The sequence below is a fragment of the Ornithorhynchus anatinus genome, chromosome 10 (assembly GCF_004115215.2).
Source record: "Ornithorhynchus anatinus isolate Pmale09 chromosome 10, mOrnAna1.pri.v4, whole genome shotgun sequence".
In the NCBI taxonomy this organism is placed as follows: Eukaryota; Metazoa; Chordata; class Mammalia; order Monotremata; family Ornithorhynchidae; genus Ornithorhynchus; species Ornithorhynchus anatinus.
This window is the reverse complement of record NC_041737.1, coordinates 50,310,397-50,329,166: the sequence shown is the minus strand read 5'-3', so window position 1 is coordinate 50,329,166 and position 18,770 is coordinate 50,310,397. Positions and strand designations below refer to the sequence as shown.

Here is an 18,770-nt window from a genome sequence, read left to right as displayed (position 1 = left end):
AAGATGCCTGATTTTTAGATTGGGAGCCCCCAGCTTGGGGCAGAGACCGCCTCCGGATCTGATTACTTTGAATCTACCCCAAGGCTTAGAGCACAGGCCTGGGAGTCAGAGGCCCTGGGTTCTAATCCTGGCCCCACCACCTGTCTGTCGCGTGACCATAGGGAGGTCACTTAACTTCTCTGTGCCTCAGTTTCCTCCTCTGTAAAATGGGGATTGAGACCGTGAGTCCTATGTGGGGCAGGGACTCTGTCCATTTTACACAGATTGTGATACCTGTTTTCCCTCCTACTTGACTGTGAGTCCCACGTGGGACCCGATTATCTGGAATCTACCCCAGTGCTTAGTACAGGGCTCGGCCCGTAGAAAGCACTTAACTAATAATGATGACGATACTTGTAAAGCGCTTATTATGGGCCGAGCCCTGTTCTAAGCACTGGGGTAGATACAAGCTAATCAGGTTGGACACGGTCCCCGTACCACATTGGGCTCACGGTCTTCACCCCCGGTCTTTACACGTAAGGTAACTGAGGCCCAGAGAGGCGACTTGCCCCAGGTCACACGGCAGACAAGTGGTGAGGCCGCGATTAGAACCCGTGACCTTCTGACTCCGAGACCCTTGCTCTATCCACTCCACCGTGCCGCTTCTCACGTTATTAATATTACGGCGCTCGGCACCGGGTAAGCGCTCGACAAAAGCCGTAATGTCCTATTCCCACAGATGGAATACGAGCTGGATCTCTCCGACACCACCCAAGGAACAGAGCGAAATAGCCGATCTTCTGGTCCCAGCAACAACAAGCTGGCCTACTCCATCCTGGATACCCCGCCCTGGTACCTCTGCATCTTTCTGGGCATTCAGGTGAGGCCGGCCACAGGAGGCCGGAGCCAGTCTCCGGGGGGACGGAAGGGATTTCGGACTCCCGGCAGACGCGTGGAATCCATCCAAGAGTCTTTTACGCCAGAGCCTTAATCTGGCACCTCCCGGCCCGGCACCAGTCGAAAGCTTGGCAAACACCGGTTGCTGTTGATTTTTATCAGCCACTTAGACCTACCTTTACCTTTAGCAGGATTCTGTTAGTCTCTTTGGTAGAAAAAGCTCTCTGCCTGCATGTCCCGAGCCACGGTTCGTTCTGAGGGAGGGTTGGGTGGGGGGCTGGGAGGGTGGTGGTCAGAGAGCCCCTCAGAGAGCAGTTGTTTTTCCAGGGCTGAAAAATGAACCCCAGCTCAGCCGGAACCGGTTCGGACAGTGGTGGCAGGGGATGCCGGGCCACTTGTGGGGGGGGGGGGGTGCGGGGGGTTCCAGCTGGCAAACACAACTCAAAGAGAAGGGGAGAACCGGGGCCCCACCCACCCGGGCTTCTACAGCCTCAACTTTGGGCTGCAACCCGGCCTCGCCTCGTGTCCGGGGATTCCCCGGGTGGTCTTCCTGGGTAATCCATCATCAATCAATCGATGGTATTTACCGAGTGGTCATGTACGGAGAGCACTAGGAGCTTGGCAGACGACGATAAATTGGTGGACACCCTCCTTGCTCCCAAGGAGCTCATATTTAAGCAGAATGTAGTCTTTACCACATATTATTATCATTAGTATTACTACTACTACTACTAATAGCACGGCCTAGTGGAAAAAGCCTGGGCCTGGGAGCCAGAGGACCTGGGTTCTAATCCCAGCTCTGCCACTTGCCTGCTGTGTGACCCTGGACAGGTCACTCCACTTCTCTGTGCCTCGGTCTCCTCAACCGCAAAATGGGGATTATAGACCTGTTCCCCCTCCTACTTTGGCTGTGAGCCCCTCGTGGGACGGGGACGGTGTCCGACCCGATTAACGTGTATCTACCCAGAGTGCTTGGGACGGTGCTTGACGTGCAGTAGGCACTTAACAGATGCCATTATTATTATGATTGCTATCATTATCATTATTCCAAGCAGCCAATCCAAGCTCTGCCCACAGTAAATGCTACTGAAGGATTGAAATCACGCCGAGGAGACGCGGGCTGCGGGACAGCCCCCTGAGGCCGGCAGACCCCTAGGGGGTGAGGGGTGACAGGGGAATGGGGGAGGGGGAAGGGGACCAGGCAGGAATGAGGGGACCAAGCAGGAATGCAATGGTCTTGGAGTCCAAGAGAATGGTTGGAGACTGCAAAAGAATCCATCCTCAGCTCCCAGTGCATCTGACCCGACATCGCCGGAGAAAAAAAGGATGCACTCATTCCCCTCCCTGCTCTTGGGAAGGTACGGCATAATGATATTCCCCGCCCGCAACAAGCTTACAGTCTAGAGGTGGGGAGACAGACGTCCGTACAAATAAATAAAATTACGGATATGTACATGAGCGTTGTGCGGCTGGGACGGGGGAGGAGCAAAGGGAGCGAGTCAGGGCTATAGAGGAGGAAGTGGGAGGTGAGGAAAAGTGAGGCTTAGCCTGGGAAGACCCCTTGGAGGAGATGGGAGGCTTTGAAGCGACGAAGAGCCACCGCCTGGCGGATCTGAGGAGGGAGGGCGTTCCAGGCCAGAGGCGGGACGTGGGCCAGGGGTCGGCGGCGAGACGGGCGAGATGGAGGCGAAGTGAGAAGGTTAACACTAGAGGAGCGTCGCCCGGCCCCCACCTCTCCGCCCCTCAACCCCCTCCCCCGGCCCCCACCAGATCCTCGTGGCCCCCTGGGCCGAGGCTTGGGGAGAGGGTGGGTGGGTGTCGGGGCGCTTTCTTGCCTCTTCTGGGAAACGGAACCACCTGTCCCGGCCTATCTGGGGAGCTGACGTGAGCTATGGGCAATCCAGATAACACGTAATAAACACTCCCTTATCGCTTGCTTAATATGGACTCCCAGAATCAATTAACCTACCCCAGTTTCTACTAGTGGTTTGAGTGAGAGTGCTCCTTTTTTTAAAATGGTATTCGTTAAGCACTTACTATGTTCCAGGCACTGCACTAAGCACTGCGATAGATACAAGCCAGTCAGGTTGGATACAGTCCCTGTCCCACATGGGGCTCCCAGGCTTAATCCCCGTTTTAGAGATGAGGTAAGTGAGGAACAAAGAAGTTAAGTGACCTGCCCAAGATCACACAGCAGGCGAGGAACTGAGTCGGGATTAAAATCCAGGTCCTTCTGACGCCCAGGCCCGGGCTCTATCCGCTAGGCCGTGCTGCTTTTTGTGAGCGAGGAAGGTGTCTACCAACTCTGTCGTATTGTACTCTCCCAGCTGCTTAATACAGCGCTCTGCACGCCGTAAAAGCTCAGTAATTCCCCTGATAGATTGAAGTAAGGGCTGCCCCTTATAGAAGATGGAAAAACCCTCCAAATGTTCATTTTCCACCCATCTCTGTCCGTTTTAAACCTGTCTAATCCTCCACCGGTCATTTCTTCCCAGTGCTTAGTAGAGTTCTCCCCCCCGCCCCCACCCCGCCCACCACCACATACACACAGAGTAAATGCTCAACAAAAACTATGACTCTACTTAAATCCAAAACAGAGTGAGGACTCAGGAGGGAGGTGCTAAGATCTCACCTCCACCCCCACTCCCGACCCGGTGCCGTTTGGCCCCTAATCCAGTCTTCCGTAAAAGATTTCAGCACAGAGGACTTAGGTTAGACTGAGGAAGAGCCTTACCGGCTCTGAAGAATTGGGAGCCCAGCGGAGGACTCTTCCTCTACTGGGCTGGGCCCTATAGTAGACCGTCGATGTCGAGGGGCGGAGCTGAATCCCCCTAATCCTGCATTCTAGGGAGCTGCCTCTCGCTGCTCAATCGGTGGTATTTATTGAGCGCTTACTGTGTGCAGAGCACTGTACTAAGCTCTCAGATAATTTAACACACCTGGCTGTGGGCTGAAAGGTCCTGGAACCTATTAACCCCACCTGACCCACCTGCTCTCCCATCCCACTCCCACCCAGCTCACACTCTGTTCCTACCGAGCTACCCCACTCACCGGGAACCACATTTAACACTCCCCGTGTCGACGCTTAAATGTACGTAGGGATATGTTAAGCGCTTACTATGGGCCGGGCTCCGTACTGAGCCCTGAGGCAGATGCAAGTAAATCGGCTTGGACACGGTCCCTATCCCACATTTCCATTCATTCATTCAATAGTATTTATTGAGCGCTTACTATGTGCAGAGCACTGTACTTAACGCTTGGAATGGACAAATGGTAACAGATAGAGACGGTCCCCGCCCTCTGACGGGCTCACGGTCTAATCGGGGGGAGACGGACGGACGAGAACGATAGCAATAAATAGAATCGAGGGGATGAACATCTCATTGAAGCACATGGGGTTCCCATTCTTAATCCCCGCTTTAGAGGTGAGACAACCGAGGCCCAGAGAAGCCAAATGACTCGCCCGAGGTCACACAGCAGGCAAGCGGTGGAGCCGGAACCGGAACCTCCGACGGCCAGGCGCTACCAGGCCACGCCGCCTCTCCCTGGGCCGCTCTGCTTTTGTTAAACCACCCTCCTTTCTCTTTTTCACCCAACCCAACCCTAAACTCTTGAAAATCTCACCCGCCCCATGACGCCAACCCCGGTTGAACGTGATTCCCTCCCCCAGCCACCCCCTCACGCCCAAACACCCCCCGAATCACTCCAGTAGCCGTCGACGTCTCCAAACTCAGAGGCGTGGTCTGTCCTCCGGGTGGTCTCTGCCCCTTTACATCGGGCTTATTGTCTTGGCTGATGCGTTGGGGATTCCGGTATCTCCCTCCGAAGACGGGAAGCCTTTCGAGGGCTGGATGGTGGACAAGGACGATGTGTTGGCCACTTTTTTTTTTTTTTAAGGTGTTTGTTAAGCGTTTACTACGTGGCAGGCACCGTTCTAAGCGCTGGGGTAGATACAGGCTGATCGGATCGGACACCGTCCGCGTCCCGCATGCGGTTCTCGGTCTGGGGCTGGCTTGACTGCTTTGTGACCTTGGTCAAGTCACTTGATTTCTCTGGGCCTCGGTTTCCACCTCTGTAAGATGGGGACGAAACGCCCACTCTCCCTCTCCCGGGACGGTGAGGCCCCAGGCTGGTCAGGGACTGTGTCGAGATCGATCGGGTCATATCCGCCCAAGCGCCCGGCTCGGGGATAGACACACGGATGGTGCTTAACCCAATGCTGAAGCTCCAGCAGCCGGTGATGCCGGTGTCTCTCCTTCGCCCGCAGCACTACCTGACGGCATTGGGCGGACTGGTGGCGGTGCCCCTCATCCTCGCCAAGAACCTGTGCCTGCAGCACGACCCCCTGACCCAGAGCCACCTCATCAGTACCATTTTCTTCGTCTCCGGCATCTGCACCCTCCTGCAGGTGTTTCTGGGGGTCAGGTAAGTGGGGTTTTCTTTTTCTTTTGAATGGTATTTGCGAAGCGCTTACCTCGGGTCGAGCCCCGCCTCAATCGGGTCGGACGCTGTCCCTGTCCACCGTCTAAGTAGGAGGGAGAACAGGGAGGGACTCCCCATTTGGCAGCTGAGGAGACCGAGGCTTAGAGAAGTGAAGCGACCGGCCCGAGGTCACACGACAGGCAAGGGGCGGAGCCGGGATTAGAACCCAGGTCCTCTGACTCCCCATCCCAGGGTGGCACCCGGAGAGTTTCCGGTACCCTCCCAGGCTCGACTACGGGAGGGAGAGTCAAGCAGAGGCCTGTCCGTTCCATTCCTAGCTTGGCCGGTGGCTAGCGAGTGGCAGGCCATTTCTACAGGTCAAAACTCCCCTGTGCTGGGCAGCAGCGTCACGGGACAGGGTCGGGGGGCGGAGACTCAAGTCGACTGCGTGGAAGGAGGCGACGGTAAAACCATCTCTGGATTTTTACCGAGGAAACCCTACGGATCCACTACCGAAACGACTGCAGATGGAGGTGGGACATTCTGGGAGAGACGCGTCCATGGCGTCGCCCCGGGTCGGAGACGACTCGCCGGCGTAAGACAAGACCTCCGAGCCCCAGGCCCGGACTTGATTCTCTAGGCGACGCCGCTTCCCCGTGGCTTCGGCTTCACTGTCTCCCTCCGGGTCCCTCCATCCGTGGGTTTTGCACAGAGTTAGGTGACCCTGCCTCAGCGGGGACAGAATAAGCTCCCGGGCTCTGGGCCAGGAGGCTGGCTGAAGGGTACCCCATTCCCCGCTGTGATGGTTGCCGGCCCTGGAGGGGTCTAAGCCCCGGCTGCATCAAGCTCCCTGTGGGCAGGGAAGAGCTCTCTCGACCTTCTGCGGTGCTCTCCCAAACGTTCGGTACAGCGCGTTGCTCACGCTAGGTGCTCAGGAAATAATGATAATTACGGTACCCGTCGAATACTATGTGCCGAGCACCGTTCAGAGCGCTGGGGTAGATACAAGTTAATCAGGTTGGACACGGTCCCTGTCCCGCACGGGGCTCGCGCTTTGAATCCCCATTTTACAGATGAGGGAACTGAGGCCCAGAGAAGTGAAGCGACTTGCCCAAGGTCACACCCCAGACCTGCGGCGGAGCCAGAATTAGAACCCAGGTCCTTCTGACGCCTAGAGCTCTATCCGCTGAGCCACCCTGCTTCTCAAGATGACCAGATACTACTGCGTGTCTGCTATATTGTTACATCGTACTCTCCCAAGCGGTGAGTCCAGTGCTCTGCACGCGGTGAACGCTCAAAAGATACCTCTTATGGGTTGAGTGAGAGATCAGGAGCCCCAAGCAGGGTGAGAGGCAGCACGGTTCAGTGGAAAGAGCCCGGGCTTGGCGGTCGGAGGACGTAGGTTCCAACCCCGTGTGACCTTGGGCAAGCCACTTAACTTCTCTGTGCCTAAATTCCCTCATCTGTCAAATGGGGGTGAAGACCGTGAGCCCCACGTGGGACAACCCGATCACCTCGTACCTACCCCGGCGCTTAAAACTGTGCTTGGCACATAGTAAGCGCTTATATCGTATTAGGGATATAATTATTATTCTTCTATTATGATTACCGTATTATCACCACACGCCACAAGCACCATAATTATTATTATTATTCAGATCGGCTCCTGCCGGGCCCCCTTGCCTAGGCTCCGGGGGCACAGCCCCGCCTCGCCCCCTCCTTCCACCCCGAGGAACGTCAGTCCGACTGGCTCCTCGAGACGAAAGCGCCGGGGATTGCAAGAAGATTTTCGATAAGCGCCACCGTAGCAGGTGACTGTGGCCATCCAGGCTCCATTAAAATCGTATGAGGTAATAAACGTGGCCTCGTGATAAGGGATATCTGCTGCTCTGAGGGTTGGCGAGGGCCGCTGCCAACGTCGCCAATGCATATCTCAGATGAGGGAGTGGAGAGTCCTCCTCCTCCACCAGGCAGGTGGCAAGACCCGTGCCTCGGGCCTTGGGCACAGGTCTAATCTGAACTCATCCAACGGGACCTTGGCCCGCCAGGGAAAGGGGAGACGACGACCTTTCTGCCCTTCCCGGGCAGAGGGCAGGACTCCGGACGGGTACGGAGAGGGGACGGGAGCGACACGGGAAAGGAACGGTCCGAGGAGGGACGAGGGGAAATGAGGCGGGACCAGTCGACCGGTGACATCTCTTGAGCGCTTACTATGGGCAGAGCACTGTACTGAGCACGCGGAAGAGTACGGTAGAGCAGAGGTGGTATTCACTCATTCAGTAGTATTTACTGAGCGCCTACTGTGTGCAGAGCACCGTACTGTTTGCAAAGTACGATTCGGCAACAGAGGCAATCCCTACCCAACGACGGGCTCGCGGTCTAGAAGGGGGGAGACGGACCACAGAACGAAACGAGGAGACGGGCATCGATAGCATCGGCATAAATAAATAGAATTGTAGATATATACACATCATTCGTAAAATAAATAGAATACGACATACGTACCTACATACACAAGTGCGGCGGGGAGGGGAGGGGGAGCAGAGGAAAAGGGGGGCTCGGTCTGGGCAGGCCTCCTGGAGGAGGTGAGCTTTCGGGAGGGCTCTGAAGGTGGGGGGGAGTGTCCTAGTTTGGCTAGTTTAGCTAGTTTAGCTGCCTCCAGAATCTTTCACTCGAGTGGACTGTAAACAAGGTGACGTGAATATATCGTGAGCTCCTTGAGCAAAGGGATCTGCGTCCCTACCCCCTCTCCATTCTGTGTAGCCCTTGCTCTCAGATTTACCCGCTTTATTCACTCCACCTTCATCCCCAAGCACTTATGTACATATCTCTGGGCCTCAGTTGCCTCATCTGTGGAGATTAAGACTGTGAGCCCCACGTGGGACAACCTGATTACTTTGAATCTACCAGCGCATGGAACAGCGCTTGGCCCGTAGTAAGCGCTCAACGAATACCACAGTTATTATTAATTATTATTATTGTTATATCTGTACTTTATTTTAAAACCCCTCTCCCCCCTCTAAACTCTACACTCTTTGTGAGCCGGGAATGCACCTACCGACTCTGTTGTATTGTGCTCTCCCAAGCCCGGTGCTCCGCGTAGGGTAAGCGCTCAATAAATACCACCGATAGATTCGTCTGCCGACTCTAATGTACCCAGTATAGTGTCCTGCTCATAGCAGGCGCTCAGTAAATACCGCCGAGTGAGATGAGCGATGATCGATCGGATGGGAAGCTCCTTTAGACTGTCAGCTCACTGTGGCCGGGAATGTGTCCGTTCATTCAATCGTATCGACCGAGTGCTTACTGTGTGCAGAGAGCACTGTACTGAGCGCTTGGGAGAGTACAACACGACAATTTAACAGACGCATTCGCTGCCCTGTAGACCATCGTTCCGTGGGCCTCCCTCTAGACTTTAAGCTTACTGTGGGCCGGGACTCCGACTGTTTATTGTTATATTGTACCCTTCCAGGAGCTTAGTGCAGTGATGGGCACTCGGTAAGCGCTCAGTAGATACGACCGAATGAAATACGATGGAATGAATGACCCCTGCTCAGCTGAGGCGCCCACGTCCAGCTCCCTGCCCTCTTCCCACGGGCTTTAGATTCGATCAATCGCCACTCAGTCAGGGGTATTTATGGAGTGCTAGCTGCAGGCAGGACACTGTACTGAGCCCTTCGGAGGGTGAAAGAGAGTCGGTCGATCAGATGGGGGTGCCCTCTGCAATTCATCGAGCACACGTGAGCCAAATCCTGGCCTGGTCTTCGCAGGTTGCCCATTCTCCAGGGAGGGACGTTTGCGTTTGTGGCCCCTTCTCTGGCCATGCTCTCCCTCCCGGCCTGGAAGTGCCCCGACTGGACTCTCAATGCCACCCTGGTGAACGCCAGCTCCCCGGAATTTACGGAAGAATGGCAGAAGCGGATGAGAGAGGTGATTGCCCCGGCCGGGGGGAGAGATGGCGAGGCGGGGGGAGTGGAACACGAGGCGGGGGTGTCGCTGGAGGTGGAGGACGAGAGGCTCCCCGGGGGCGAGGGAGGGGATGAATCCAAGGCCGTTTCTAGTCCCACCCACCACTCTAAGGGGTCAAGGAGAAGCTGCCCAACCAGACAGAATCTGGTGGATTCCCGCTCGGGCCCAGATAGCGGGGCAGGAGGAGATGGTTTCCGTCCTACCTTGTTCCTACAGAAACCAAGATGCAAAGAGCCATGAAAAGTCACAGAGCCACAGAGCCACGGAAGGCTCTCTCTCTCTCTCTCTCTCACTCTGTCTCTTCTCTTTCCTTCTCTCCTGCTTTCCCTCTCTCTCTTCCCCTCTCTCTCCCTTTCCCTTTTGCTCTCTCTCCTTTGTCCTCTCCCCCCCCCGCTTCCCTCTTTCTTCCTTTCCCTTTCTCTGTCTCCCCCATCCCTTTACCTTTCTCTTTCCTTCTCTCTCTGATTTTCTCTTTCCTTTTCTCCCTTTATCTGTCTCCCTTTCGCTCTCCATCCTCTTTCCCTCTTCCCCTCTCTCCCTCTTCTCCTTTCTCCCTCTCCTCTCTTCCTTTCTCCTCTCTCTCCCTTTCCCCCTCTCTCCCCCTCTATTTGCCATTCTCTCTTTCCTTCTCTTTTCCTTTCCCTCTCTTTCCCGACCCCCATCTCTCCCCCATCCCTTTCCCTCTCTTTTCCTCTTTCTCTGCCTTTTTTTTTCCTTCTCTCTCTCTCTCTCTCTATTTATCTCCCTCTCTCCCTCTCTCTTTATCTAGCCACGAATCTAGACTGTGAGCCCATTGAGGGGCGGGGACTGTAACTGACCTAGTTATCTTGTATCTACTTCAGGGCTTGGCACATAGTAAGTGCTTAACAAATGCAACGACTATTATTAGGTATCGCTCTTTCTATGTGACTCTGTAGGTTCGTCTATATCTACGTAGCTGTCTATCTTTCTAGGTGATTATGTGTCTATGTATGTTTCCGTGCGTGTCTGTCTCCTAGCTTCCCGAAGTGGGCTTCGAAAAGGAGTTCCCTGGTTCGTCTCTCCTTCACACTTAGGCGGGGTGGGTTCAGAGGGGTGGAAGGCCCTGGAGTCGATACCTCACCTTCCCCTGATGCGACGATCCGTTCGCAAGTTCTGGGTTCTAATCCCCGCTCTGCCACTTGTCTGCTGTGTGACCTTGGGCAAATCTCTTCATTTCTCCGGGCCTCAGTTACCTCATCTGTAAAATGGGGATTGAGACCGTGGGCCCCATGTGGGACCGTGGATCTGCCCCAGCACTTAGTCTAGTGCCCGGCACATAGGAAGCGTTTAACTTCTCTGTGCCTCAGTTACCTCATCTGTAAAATGGGGATTTAAACTCTGAGCTTTTTGTGGGACAGGGACCGTGTCCGACCTCTTTATCCTATACCCACCCCAGTGCTTAGTATAGTGCCTGACACACAGGAAGCGCTTAACGAATGCCGTTAAAAGAAAAAAAAGTCCTTACCCAGAAGAGATTTTTTTCCCTCTATCTTGTTTTGGATGGTCCTTTGGGATCCGGCTCCAGAATGCAGGTGGCACAGGAGAGACGGGCAGGGGGGTGGCTTTCTGGGGGGCTTGGGGCTGACTCGTTGAAGGGCTGGTAGATTCGGGAGAAGGGAGCGAAGGTTTGGAGGGGGTTTTCCGGTTCAGAAAGGAGCCCTGACGTGAGAAGGAGAGACCGGGCCCTCCACCAAGAGGACGTGCAGGTAACACCGCCCCCCCGCCTCCCCTGCCCTCCCTTCTGTGCGACGAGTCGGGATCAGAGCCGGTGTCGGTCGCCAGGAGAGAGGCCGTGGGGATGCCGCTTGCCCGGTGACAGGACGTCTCCATCCCACAGCAGCCGAGGGAGAGGGCGGGGGTGAAAGACGGGCGACGGGTGGACTCAGCCCTGCCTCCCAGTTCTGATTTATTCATCGGAGCTGACGCAGCGTGGCCTAGAGGCAAGACCGTAGGCCTGGGAGTCAGAGGACCTGGGTTCTAATCTCGGCTTTGCCACTTGACTGCTGGGTCCCCGTGGGCATGTCACTTCACTTCGCAGCCCCTCAGTTACCTCAGCTATAAAATGGGGATTCGATTCCTGTTCTCCCTCCCACGTAGGACAGGGACTGTGTCTGACCCGATTGATTTAGCCACCCCAGCGCTTAGAACGGTGCTTGATACCTAGTAAGTGCTTAACAGATACCGTTAAAACAATAAAACAGCTATTACTCTGCTTCTTCCGAGCTCTGGGGAGAAAGGGGAAGTGGGGTGCAGGGTGGGGGAGTCTCCCGAATCCACAGGAAGGGATAGCGCGGTCGTGTGCGCTGAGTTTCCAAGGCCTCGGGCTGAGGTGAGCCAGGTCCGAGCTGCTGGATGTCAGAACCGGAGGCTCCTAGATTCAGCTTTTTTTAACGGTATTTTTTACACACTTACCGTGGGCCAGACGCTGTACTGAGCACTGGGGTAGATACAAGCTAATCGGGTTGGACACAGCCCCCGTCCCACTTGGGGCCCACGAGCTTAATCCCCATTTTACAGATGAGGTAACTGAGGCACAGAGAAGTAATGCGAGGTGCCCAAGGTCACATAGGAAACGGGAGGCAGGATTAGAACCCAGGTCCCTCCGACCGCCAAGCCCGTGCTCTAGTCTCTAGGCCACGACGCTGCCTCGTCATCGAGTCGATGGGCGTCCCTCGCCCCTCTGCCTCCCCCAGCTACAGGGTGCCATCATGGTGGCTTCCTGCGTCCAGATCTTGGTGGGCTTCTCCGGCCTCATCGGCTTCCTCATCCGGTTCATCGGCCCCTTGACCATCGCCCCGACCATCTCCCTGGTGGCTCTGCCTCTCTTCGACTCGGCAGGGGACGACGCCGGGATCCACTGGGGGATCTCCGCTCTGTGAGTCGAGCCCCGTCGGGGCGGGGGCGGCGGGAGCCGGGATGGGGGACCTCCGGGCGGCGGGCTGACGTTCCGTTCGCTCAACTGTCCCGGCTCAACCCCGGCTAAGAGCGGCTGCAACGGACATTAGATCGTATCCGTCGTGACAACGCTCCACCAGCTCGCCCCATCCTACTTCACCTCACTAATCTCCTACTCCGGCCCGCAGACTCTTCTCCTCGAGCACCATCTCACTCGCTGTCCCCGGATCTCGTCTAGCTCACCGCCGACCCCTTTCCCACATCCCTCCCCTAGTCTGGAGCTCCCTCCCAGTCCGTGTGCACCAGACCACCCTCTCTCCACCTTCAGAGAATGATTAAGGTCACATCTCTTCCTAGAGGCCTTCCCGGCTTAAGCCCCCTTTTCCCCGTCTCGTTCTCCCTTCTGCGTCGCCTCTGCGCCTTTGGACTTTTGACATTCACCCCTCCCCCAACCCCACGGCCCTTACGTACGTATCTTTAAATGATATGTTATAGGTTATTTATTAAAATGTCTCCCCCGCTGGACTGTAAGCTCTCTGTGGGCAGGGAGAGACTGTGAGCCCCATGTGGGATATGGACCGGGTCTAACCTGATAATCCCGTCCGTCAGTCGATTATATTTATTGAGGGCTCACTGTGTGCAGAACACTGTCCCGAGAGCTTGGGAGAGTACAATTCGAGAATATAACAGACACGTTCCCCGCCTCGTATCTATCCCGCGGTGCCTGGCACGTAGTAGGTGCTTAACGGATACGATGAACGGATGAATAAATGAATAAAGAAATAAATTCGAGGGATGCCTCGTTGGAATGACTAGCTCTCCCGTGGTTCCTTCCCGCGCTAGGACCATCTTTCTCATCGTGCTGTTTTCCCAGTACCTGAAAAACATCCCGGTGCCAACTCCGGCTTACAGCCGATCCAAGAAGTACCACGTGTCCCAGGATCTACCTCTTCCAGATCTTCCCCGTAAGCCGGGGGCCCCGCCGTGCCCCGAGCCGGGCCTCGCCTGGGGGCGGCTGGCGGAGGCCCGGCTGGCGAGACCCGACGGTCGCCCGGTCCACAGGATGTGCGGCCTGCTCCTCCGGTTGCCGTCGCTGCCGACCCTTCCGCCGCCGGGGGGAAAGGACCTGGGCGACGGGGTGGCTGAATAAAGGCGTGTTCTGGGAGCGAAACTCTAGGCAAGGGATTCCCTAGAGACCGTGGCTCAGTGGAAAGAGCACGGGCTTTGGAGTCAGGGCTCATGAGTTCGAATCCCAGCTCTGCCGCTTGTCGGCTGCTGTGACTGTGGGCGAGTCACTTAACTTCTCTGCTGCCTCAGTACTCTCATCCTTGTACAATGGGGATTAAGACCGTGAGCCCCACGTGGGACAACCTGATTCCCCCGTGTCTACCCCGGCGCTTAGAACGGTGCTCGGCACATAGGAAGCGCTTAACAAATACCAACGTTATTATTATTATTATTACCCTCGTTCACTGGTTTCCGAGGAGCTGACGGAGCTCGGGAATGTTAATACGGCCCCCTCGCCGGACCGGCATCCGGTTTCCGCAGAGGACCGGGGATTTCGGAAAGCCTGGGGAAAGACCTGAGAAGCGGTGTGGCCTAGTGGAAAGGACACAGGCCTGGGAGTCAGAGGACCTGGGTCCCCCGCCCGGCTCCGCCACCTCTCTGCTGCGCGACCTCGGGCGGGTCTCTTCATCTCTCTGCGAAATGGGGATTTGATACCTGCTCTCCTTCCTACTTGGACTGTGAGCCCCATGTGGGACCTGACGATCCTGGGTCTGCCCCACAGCTTGGCACGTCGTAAGCGCTTAACGGATCTCGTTATTGCTATTATTATTATTTTTATAACGCCCTTCTCAAAATGTCAATCTGGCCTCTCTGGAAGACGAAGACGAGCGAGCGGGAGGAGGTGGGGGGGGGGGGACTGAGATCACCCAGGCCGGTTCGGCCGTCCGGATCACCCGGAGTGGGCCGCCCCTGACCGGTAGGTACCGGCCTTCATGCCGACCGCAGAGGTGAGACGGAGAGGTATCGCCTGATTGGCGTCGGAAATCCCGGACCCCACCGTCGCCGAGCAAGTGACGGTCCCGGCTTGAGTTTTCCGTGACTTGGGGGTGCCCGTCTGACGCGGAGGTGGGCACCGGGTGGAGGGACCGGGGCCGACCCCGACCCGGGGTTAGAGCGGGGCCCCGCGGCTAGGAAGTAGCCCGATTTTGAGACCGCCTCCTTAGCCGAGCAGAGACAGGCCGAGAGGAGCGGAAGCTCGCCGTGGGCGGGGAGTGCGTCTGCCCACTCCGTTACGTTGTACTCCCCCGAATGCTTAGTTCGGTGCCGTGCACGCGGTGAGCGCTCATTAGACACAGTCGATGGATCGACTGATCGGTGATTGGCCTAACGCTCTTCGAATGTTGCCGGTGGGGGGCAGGGAAAAGGGGGCCCCTTCCGGGTTTGAACAGCCGGGATCCAGAACGGTAACAACGATAGCGATGATGATCGTATCTGTTATGCGCTTACTACGTGTCGAGCACCGTATCCTACGCCGGGGTAGATAGAAGGCAGTCGAGTCCCACACGGGGGCTCCAAGTCTAAGCAGGAAGGAGAACGGGCATCGGAATCTCCACTTGGCAGAGAAGGGGAAATGAAGCTCGGAGAAGCGAAGCGACCTGGCCCGGGTAACACGGCGGACCAGCGGCGGAGCCGGGATTAGGACCCAGGTCCTTCCGAGTCTCAGGCCCGGCCTCTCGCCACGCAGAGGTCGGGAAGCTTCTCCGAGTGGCCGAGTCGGCAAGTCTCCCGTGTGTCTATTTCCCCGTTCCCGTCTGCGCTCCTCACCCGGCCTCTCCACCCTCTGCCGTCCCTGACCAGGTGCTGGCTGGGCCTCTCCATCTCCTGGATGGTGCTGTTTCGTGCTCACGGTCACCGACACCTTCCCCACGGACCCCTCGGCCTACGGCTACCTGGCTCGCACGGACACCAAAGGCAGCGTCCTATCCCCGGGCCCCGTGTTCCGCGTTCCGTACCCGGTGGGCGATCGCTCCGTCCGTTAGCGGCATCGAACACTCTACGGATGTGAGCGCTTGGGAGAGTCCAGAAGAATGAGGAGGGCGTCGATCCCCTCAGAGCGTTTCAAAATTCGGCAAGAAATGGCGGTTGCCATCTGGGGGCTCGCTCTCCGCGCCTCGCTGGAACGTAAGCTCGGTTGAGGGCAGGATGAGTTTACTGTCATGGTGTACTCCCAAGCTCTTTAGCGCAGCGCTCTGCACACAGTAAGCGCTCAGTAAATACGACATGCGGTGAACGGGACCGGAAAAAGCTGCCAGGCTGGGGGTGGGGTCGACGAGGGCTGTGGGGGACGGGTGAGTGCGGCGGGAACATCCCCGTTGTGCCTCCCCAGGGCAGTGGGGCGCCCCGACCATCAGCCCTGGGCCGGGGTGTTCGGGCATCATCGCCGGGGTCATCTCCTCCCATGGTGGAGTCGGTGGGCGACTACTACGCCTGTGCCCGGCTGTCGGGAGCCCCACCCCCGCCGAAGCACGCCCATCAGCCGCGGGCATGGCGTCGAGGGCATCGGCTGCCTCCTGGCCGGGGCCTGGGGGACCGGAAACGGCACCACCTCCTACAGCTGAGAACGTCGGCGCCCTGCGGCATCACCAAGGTGAGGCCGGCCTGGGTGGCCGCCGGCGGGCGGGGGGCGGGAGGGAAAGGCGGGGGAGGGGGGTGAGGAGTAGGGCGGGGGCTCGGGAGGGGCGTCATGCAGGGTTTCGGGGAGGACTCTGGGGGCAAGGCGCAGCGGGGCCTGGCGGCTTAGAGCCCGGGCCCGGGAGGCGGAAGGACCTGGGTCTCCGATCCCGCCTCTGCCGCTTGTCTGCTTGCGGGACCCGCTCGGGCAAGTCACTTAATGACAATGATCGTGACATTCGCTAAGGGCCAGGCACCGTACGAGCGCCGAGGTGGACACGAGCAAATCGGGTTGGACGCGGTCCCCGTCCCACGTGGGCTCGCGGTCGTAATCCGTATTTTACAGATGAGGGAACTGATGGCACCGAAAAGCGAAATGACTTGCCCGAGCTCACGCAGCAGGCAGGTGGCGGAGCGGGGATCGGAACCCGGGTCCTTCTGCTTCCCGGGCCCGTGCTTCCAACCGCTAGGGCCGGCTGCTTCTCGACCTCTCCGGCCTCACCTGTAAAATTGGGATTCGGCCCCGGAGCCCCCCATGGTGGACACGGGCCTGGGTCCAACCTGATTACCTCGAATCCGCCGGACCGCCGGCGTCGTGCTAGAACGGTGTCCGGCACATAGCGGGCACCTGAATGCCACTGGGGGAAAACAAGGGAGATTCCGCAGGGGGAGTCTGGGGATGAGGATTTCAGGGGGCTTGGGGTTCAGGGTGGGAGCAAGAGCGCTGAGAAACCGACACCTGCCTACGGATAACGCCGAGGGAGGAGGAAGTCAATCTAAGCCAGCCTTCGGTCCGCCCTGGCTCTGGGTATCCAGAAGGCGGCGGGTTTATCCCGTAAATTGCCAAGGCTTTCGCGGACAAGATCGGCTCAGCCGTGACTGTGGGAGCACCTCCCCTCCTCCCCACCTCCCGCCGCCCTCCCAGAAACCTTCGGACATTGCCGGGCTTCAAGGCTCGGCCGGGCCAGCCCGCCCCGGGCTGCCCAGCTTAAGGGCCCCCCCGTCCCAAGTCTCCCCCTGCCCTCTGCCAACCCCGAGACCGGCCCCGTCCTTCGGCGGGCGGGCGGACTAACCAGCGTGCGCCCCCGCGATTGCCCCCCGGGCAGGTGGGGAGCAGGATGGTGATCGTCGCGGCGGCTGCGTGCTGCTCCTGATGGCGCGTGTCGGGGAAGGTCGGGCCGTGGTTCGCCACCGTCCCCGCCCCCGTCATCGGGGGCATGTTCATGGTCATGTTTGGCATCATCACGGCCGTGGGCGTCTCCAACCTGCAGGTGAGGCCCGGCTCCGCCCGTTCCGCCTCCCGCCCCCACCCTCAACCTCAGGCCCTGCCTCGACCCCTCCTGCCCGATCGACCCCGAGCGTCGCGCCTCCCTGCTAAAGGTCGAAGCTCCCGGAAGGCAGACGTCGCGTTCTACTGTCTCTCTCGTACTCTTCCGCGGGCGCTCGCGCGGTGTCCCGGACACGGTAAACACCGTGGATCGATTTTCGTAACTTAATAATAATAATGTTTGGTATTTGGTTAACGCCGCTCACTATGCGCCGAGCACCGTTCTAAGCGCCGGGGTAGACGTAGGGGAATCAGGTCGTCCCACGTGGGGCTCACGGTCTTAATCCCCATTTTACAGATGAGGAACTGAGGCCCAGAGAAGTGAAGTGACTCGCCCCGCGGTCACAGAGCCGACAAGTGGCAGAGCTGGGATTCGAACTCATGAGGCCCTGACTCCAAAGGCCCGTGCTCTTTCCGCTGAGCCACGCTGCTTCTCCACTTGTGACGCGCTTCAGCCGCGGGCCCGGCACGATACGGAGCACTTGGTTGAGATCCTTAAGAGGATCGACGGGCCCAAGTCCCCGACCCCCCCCCCCCCCCGCCCGAGGCTCACGGTATAGAGGGGGAGAACGGATGTTTCGATTCCCATTTCGCAGATGAGGAAACCGTGGCATTGTCCAGGGTGATACAGCGCGTCGGAATTAGAACCCAGGTCCTCCCGGCCCGTGCCCTCCCCGCCGGGCCACACGGCTCTAATTGGACAATCCGTGATCCCCTGGGCCGACGGCGGAGCGGTGGGGCGAGATGAGGTCGGGGCTCCTTTGCGCTAGGGGGTTGTCTTGCCCAGGGGCCCCTCAGCCTTGCCCGTTTGCCCCCCGGCGTATCGCCCGCCAACCGTATCGTACTCTCCCGGTCCGGTCCGGTCCCCTGCCCGGAGTAAGCGCCCAATAAATACCATCGACGGATCGATGGCCGAGGCCCGGCCGAGCTCCGATCCCCTTCCTTCCTTGAACTGTATTTATCGAATGCCTTTCGAGAGCAGCGTGGCCTCAGTGGAAAGAGCACGGGCTTTGGAGTCGGAGGTCTCGGGTTCGAAACCCGCTCGGCCGCTCGTCAGCTGTGCGACTCTGGGCGAGTCACTTCGCTCCTCGGTGCCTCGGTCACCTCATCTGTACAATGGGACGAAGACCGTGAGCCCCACGTGGGACGACCTGATTCCCCCGCGTCTACCCGGCGCTCAGAACGGTGCTCGGCACCTAGGAAGCGCTTAACAGATACCAACGTTATTATTATTATATTGTTAGAGCGCACTCTCCCAAGCGGCGCACAATAAGCGCTCGGTAAATACGACCGACTGGCCGAAGGGAGCAAGGCCGGGAGACCCGCTCGGGCAACCGCGGAGAACCCCCTCCCGCCTCCTCCTCCCGCTCTCTGACCGAAACCCAGAGAGTCCGTCGGCCGGTCTGTACCCGACTGCTCCTTCCCGGGTCCTGGGGAGCAGAGAAATACCCGCGAGCGGAGGAGACGGGAAGAGTGAAGGAGCTCGGGAAAACTACTCGGCAGTCCCCGTCGGGGACCGGAGGCCCGACCGGCCTCCGAGGGGCCCGGGGCCGGGGTGAGTGCGGCCGGCCCCGCTGGCCGG

At 58.2% G+C, this 18,770-nt stretch overlaps 1 pseudogene; it reads left to right on the top strand.

Annotated features, from left to right (window-relative positions):
- The window catches only part of LOC100081524, a 32,414-nt pseudogene that overhangs the window by 10,518 nt on the left and 3,126 nt on the right, over positions 1-18,770 (top strand).